This window comes from Calidris pugnax, unplaced genomic scaffold (assembly GCF_001431845.1).
Source record: "Calidris pugnax isolate Ruff unplaced genomic scaffold, ASM143184v1 scaffold44, whole genome shotgun sequence".
In the NCBI taxonomy this organism is placed as follows: domain Eukaryota; kingdom Metazoa; phylum Chordata; class Aves; order Charadriiformes; family Scolopacidae; genus Calidris; species Calidris pugnax.
Window position 1 is genome coordinate 4028490 of NW_015094506.1, and position 6159 is coordinate 4034648.

The following is a 6159-nucleotide window of genomic DNA, read 5'->3' on the forward strand; positions in this document are numbered from 1 at the left end:
TGGGGGTGGAGGAGGGATGGGGAGGGGAAGGCTGCTAACAGGTGAGTTCAAGGAAGAGTCATATCCTATTGAAAAAACACCCATACGCACACCCTCTCCCATATGTACGGAGTCGCACACTCGCAAAAGCAGACTCCAGGCACCACCAGGAGGGTTTTCTGCACCATCTTTGTGCAGGCTCGTATCCACTGATACATTCCTGCACCGTCATGCACCGCAGGCGCTCGGCAGGCGTTCCCTCTGAATCCCAAGCATCTTTCCTGCTTTCCCTATGCTACGCGCAGGCTTCTGTTGGAGCCGCTCACACGCACGCACAGCGACGTGCAAATTTTGTCTCATTCACACATCCCTGGGCGCCCATGTGTTCTCCTTCACTCTCCCCCTCTCTCTTCCTTTCTCACACCCACCGGCGTACCAGTGGCCTCAGCTCACAGCGTCACACATGCTCCCTTAGACTCTCTGGGTGGCTGTGAGCCTCATGCAGCTCTGAAACACACGGTCTCGCACCAGCGCTCATGTATGCACCATCATCCCAAGCGGCTGGGTACGAGGATCAGCTACCAGAACTGAGCAGCAGGCAGCCCACCAAATGTTCTTCTCTAGTGGGCATCGGACAACACCTCCCAGCTTGTCTAGCTACACCCCTGAACCTGACTTTGGGCTCAGCGATGCGGATGTTGGTCGGGAAGCACCGGGGCACAAAGAGGACCGAGGGTCCTCCATGGCTTCCTTAAATAGCAATAGCTCCTCTGCTCCTCCTGTAACAGAGACAGGTAACTCAAACACAAAATGAAAGGTCCTATGAGAGGGCAGCGTGTCAAGATGCTCTTAGGTGGCAAGGGATTAGCGAGACTTTGCACTGATCCAGAAGAAGAAGGGGAAGATTTCCCCACAGGTGGGGATTTTGTCAGAGCCATGCCAGCTCCAAAGCCCAGGCCATCTGAGGTGGCATAAGTGCAGAGATAAGGAGTGTCCTGGGAGTCCCTCAAACCCAGTCTGAAGTGGCTCAGTCCCAATTTTGGAGCTCAAGTGGGAGGAAGTGGAAATGCAGCGCATACCTTCGCTCATTTCCACCGCCAGAGACCTTAACAGGACTTTACCTTAGATGCTCCAGCCATGCTAGTCTTGTCCCACCCCAAATTCCTCACGACGCTCTTAGAATTCTCCTCATTCTCCATCCTGGCCCGCCAGCAGCGTACCAGCCATTTCACGTGATGGCAATTCAGCTCCAACCCTCTGGCAGGGTGGAGCTACTACTGTAATATCTACCTCTGCACTGAGACTCCTGTAGGAGGTTCCAAAAAAGGGTTTTAAAAGAGCCTGGGTCCATCTCACCTTGCTCCAGAGGGCTATGGCCAAAGGAAAACTGTAGCCCTGGTCCCCTTGGTGGTCAGCAAGGGGAAAGCTGAGGATTTAGGATGGCCAAACCAGCTTCTGGAAGTCCTTTTATCTGCTTAGAGGGAGCTGATGGCAGCTAGGTCCCGAATGTCCATGACCACTTTACGTGTTTAAAGTTCACAAGGGGTAAATGGATGCTGGGGTGCCCTTTGAGGATCTCTGCCCTTGAATAACCTGTCGTGGCTCCACTGCCTCCACACCACCTCGTTCGAGCTGTGTGGGGGGTCCCCCACGCCGTAGTGGCTGCCTGGCCAGGACAGAACAGCCTGCATGTGGGAGGGTTGATTAAACTCCTCAGCAGGGAGAGCTATCACCGCCGGCGAGGAGAAGGGCTCAGCAGAGAGCTAGCAGGGACTGCTGCAAATTTCTTCCTCGGTAGCAACAAGAGCTGCTGCAGGGCTTGCTTTTGGGGGGGGCTCTGTGTGGTGTGTTGGTTGGGTGGTTTGGTTTTTTTTTTAAATATCCGGCTCCATTACATGCGAGCTGGGATACAAATAGAGTTATTTATTTTCATGTGGATGATGCCGGGCAGTTTTTAGAAGCTGGACATCAGAAGCAAAAAGCTAATCCCCCGTTGAACCTCCAGACAACAAGGAAGAGGATGTCTGGAATTTGACTAATCATCTACCTATGACCTGCCTGGAAATAGAGCAAAATGATATTCAAGCTGCTCAGACTGCAGTCGCTTTTCCTTGCTCTCTCTGCTTTTAAGACAGGGACAGATTTTTCTTGAGTGAAGCCTTTAGATGTAGGCTGGGCCAGTCTCTTTGGCATTGAGTTCAATAGGACCGCACACATGTAAAGTGTTGTGCCTTCAGCCGAGCAGGGGGGTCCTTTGATTCTCTTGCTTTTGTGAAATTAGATTCTCATTTACCCCACGAACCCCTAAATCTAATGGTCACAACTCTATCTTCCCCTCACCTGGCCTGTGGGGTGGGTGCAGAGGCCCCCAGGGCTACCCATGTCCCAGATGTCACAGGACAAGAGTTTGAAACCACTGCTGCATATGGCAGGGAGGTATTTTGAGGCTACAGCAAGCGACTGGACAGTAAAAATGTCCCATTATGAGCACGGCGACTTGACAAGGTCTGGTCACAACTGTGCAAGCTGGCAATGGCCCCACAGAAAAACCACAACAAAAACAGAGATTTCTTAAGAGCCTGCAGCAGGGTTTCTTATTAAAACACTTTCACCACCACTGCAGCTTTCTAACCTGCGAACAGCTGAACTCATCTCCTCGGTTATTTTCTTTTCACTAGGGAGGAGGGCAACACGTGTCCGAGGACAATAGGCAGTTCCTTGCTCCAAGCTTGCTGTCCCCTCATCTCGTGTTGGTGGAAAAAATGATCTACTAGCCACCATCCACAGAGGCTCGATGTGAGGGGTGATATCTTATCTTCTTTTTTTTTTTTTTAATTTCTTTTTTTTCTAGAGTGGGGAGGGAATTGTGAAACAGCAGGAAGAAAAACAGGGCTTACAATGGAAAGCAAGACTCAGTCTGAACAGCTGAGATGTCTCAGCCTCTCCATGATGAGTCCTATTTTGAAAAAAACAATCAATGGAAAGAAATTAGGAGGTGTTGACAGCCGACGTGTAGTCAGCCCGCCCACTCAAGGTATCTCACTGAGGTGTTGCTGCCACTCTGGTCTCTAAGTTCAGGAGAACGATGAGCAATCCCTACGCCTACTCCGCGGGGCTGCCGCAGCCGTCAATGGAGGGGAGCAGCCCTGACACTGAAACGAAGCACCTAGAGTAAGTTTTACGCCTGTTTTACACCGGGAGGCCCATTCTGTGGGCGCATCGGTTTTACACCACATCACCCAGTTGTATGAAGTGCATCCCGACCCAAGCAACCAGAAGGGAGTCATCGTACACAGCTTACACCACTGTGTATGTTGTTTGCCCAAGGAGCTGCCCCCACTTCCTAATGACTGAGTTAGGTCTAACAGAGGAAGAGAAGAGGAAAGGAGAAGAGAGAGCAAAGGAAGGAGACTGAGACAGGCAGGGAGCCTGCTGTTTGTATTTGGTGCTGGGGGAAAAGCAGAGCCTCGGGGTGCCCAGGGCTTGCATTATTCACCTTCTCGCCCCTGGCGCTGGCAGGGAAAATGCTTTCCAAGGATGAGTAAAGCCCTCACCGAGCAACTGGCTCCAGGGGAAAAGGAAGGTGTCACCTGGAGAGCAAGCGTGCGATGGGACCTGCCAGTTTTTCTCTGGGAACCCCCCTCTGCCTGCCTCTCCCCAGCGGGGGGATTCCCCCAGCCCCTCAGCACCTCCTGCATCTCACCCGTTCCTGGCAGAAACCTGGCAGAGAGGAGAAGATGGGGAAGGGGGATGAGCACACAGCCACATGCAGAGGGCAGAGCACGGCCCCTGACAACGACAGAGAGGGAAAGGGCTCCCGGCTTGCTGCCCCCCTGCTTTGGGGTCAAGGAGAAGGCAAAGGCATTTCACATCTCTGCGGATCTGCAGCTCGAGCAGGATTCAAAGAGAGAAGGCAAAGCTGGGGGCACTGATTTCCCAGCCCTTTCCCGTGTGCATACACGTTCCAACGCCAGGTGGGGAGGAGGGGATGCAGCCTTCCCTGCTCACGCTACCATATATTTCTTCCACCCCCCCAACCCCCAAGTTTAGGGTAGAAGGGAACAATTTCCTTACTCTGGCAGCCATCCATTATGTCTATGGATCTGCTCCCCACCCCATTCCCCCTCTCTTTCCTGTTTTGATGAAAGGAAAAAATGTTCTGCTTTCCTTCTTTATTTTTCCAGACTGGTGAATAGCACTCTAAAGGAATTTCTCTCCCTCCCCCCTTCCCCTCTCCCAGTATAATAAATATATACGTATGCGTGTGTGTGAATACACCACACATCGCAGGTCATCTGTTGTTTTTCAAGAGGCATATGCTATTTTTGTTTCCAAATTGATTAGGTGGGCAGCGGTCCCCCTTTCCACTGACACCACCCCAAACACCGCTTCCCCTGCCCACGGCCTCTGCCACTCACCGTCTCCCCATCCTTTGCCCCTGGGTCCGCAGCGAGCGGCAGTGGCGGCGGTGGCAGCAGCAGCAGCGAGAAGGAAGCTTGCTGAGCTGGAGTAAAAATAGCCCCAGCAGTTACTCAGCTCAGAACGTAACATGACTCATGATGTGAAATGAAGATGAGGGTCGAGAACCAAAAGCAAGCGGCTCTCCCTTCTTCCTCACCACCACCCCCACCCCCCGCTATCACTGCTCACATCACAGAGCAAAACCCACTCTAAATACTGCTCTATGGGGGTCAGGGCATCAGCTGAGGTAGAAAGCACCATGAGCACCATCGGTGAGAGCTGGGCCTCCCACCTGCCCTGATTTGGTTGCCCCGACACCAGCATGGGGAGGATTTGGTGATGCTGCACCTGTGGTCATTTCCCTCATCATCAGCTCATTTCCCTCCTGTCAGCCGCTGGCCCCAAGCAAATACAGCATCCCACCGACACAGCGGGACAAAACACCCTGCAGCACCCCTGTGGAGGGAGGTGTTGGTATGGAGGACACCCCGCTCCCCGGGGCGCGCGGGAGAGCAGCACCCCTGGCATGGCGGGAGGCAGGCCGTCGCTATCTGCTGGCCTGTATAATAAAGGAGGGAGTTTAAAAATAGACTTTGAGCTGCGATGCCGGAAAGGCAGCGAGACGTATAGAGCTGGTGTGTGTATTTATCCTATACACGCCCTGTCTCTGACGCCCCGCCGACATGGGGACCTGCCCCAAAGCAAAGGTGCCGCTCGCCGGCCAGGGGTGCTTGCTCAGGGGCCCTCATGCCGGTCTCTACCACCACCCTGATCACGGATGGAGGTGAGTGCACAGGGTTGAGGGGACCTCCAGCCTCTGCCTTGCAGGTACCTGGGCTTCTCAGAGATGCTCACCCACCACCCCAGCCCAGTTTGGAGCAGTGGGACATGCACCTCTTGCCCACGCTGGACTGACCCGATCTGCAACTCCTCCGCCCCCCGTATACCCAGACAAAGTGGCATCTCTCAGGACAAAGCCTTTCAATAGATCTCCTGCCCTCTGCCCTCTCCTGAACAATGAGAAATCAAGGAATATTGTCCGAGCTGAATAAAAAGATCTAAATTTAGAGTGTCTGATGTGTTCTTGGTTTCCTGCCATGACTCCCCTCCTCCTCCCCGGCCTCCCTCTTCATTGCTCGCTAGCCTGGTGCACAGAAAGGTTTTCTGATGGGGTGAGATCACCACCAAGACCCTGTCTCCCCAGTGATGAGACAGAGGGGAATTCCAAGTTTGACTCTAGTCTCTATTTTTGTAGGGCAGTGAGGAGGAGAGCACACCGTTTTTTGCCTCACTGGCTTAGATGTGCAGACAGGAGAGGGAAACCGAAGGTCAAGAGGGAGGGAACTTTCTCTCCCACATCAGTCTCCTCATGTCCTGGCCCTGACGTGCCCCCAACACCCTGTCCATATGTTTCCACCTGCTTGCAGCATCCTCGCCTCCAGCTCTGCCACGGCAAGTCCTTGGAGCAGCACTGCCCCTGTGCTGGTCCAGCCCAGAAGCTGTGGCTTGTAGGACCCTCGCTGTCCTCCCGCTTTCCCCGAGCAGCTCTGGCAAGAAGCAAGCAGCTCAGAAAAGAGCAAATAGAGGGAGAAAAAAGCCTGACCCAACCAAAAAAAAAAAAAAACACAACAGCAACTTCTATTTTAAATTCTGTAATGAAAAGTCCTGTGAAGTATGTGCCTTCCAAAAGTGCATTCCATCCATTTCTAACTCCTGACG

At 53.1% G+C, this 6159-nt stretch overlaps 1 protein-coding gene across 1 annotated transcript in view; it reads right to left on the minus strand.

Moving 5' to 3' along the window:
* The window catches only part of PDGFB (platelet-derived growth factor beta polypeptide), a 22612-nt gene extending 18137 nt beyond the window's left edge, over positions 1-4475 (minus strand). The window contains exon 1 of the mRNA XM_014963177.1: positions 4398-4475. The gene's annotated coding sequence lies outside the window, so the exon portion shown is untranslated. The remainder of the gene's footprint in view (positions 1-4397) is intronic.
* Positions 4476-6159: the final 1684 nt, after the last annotated feature.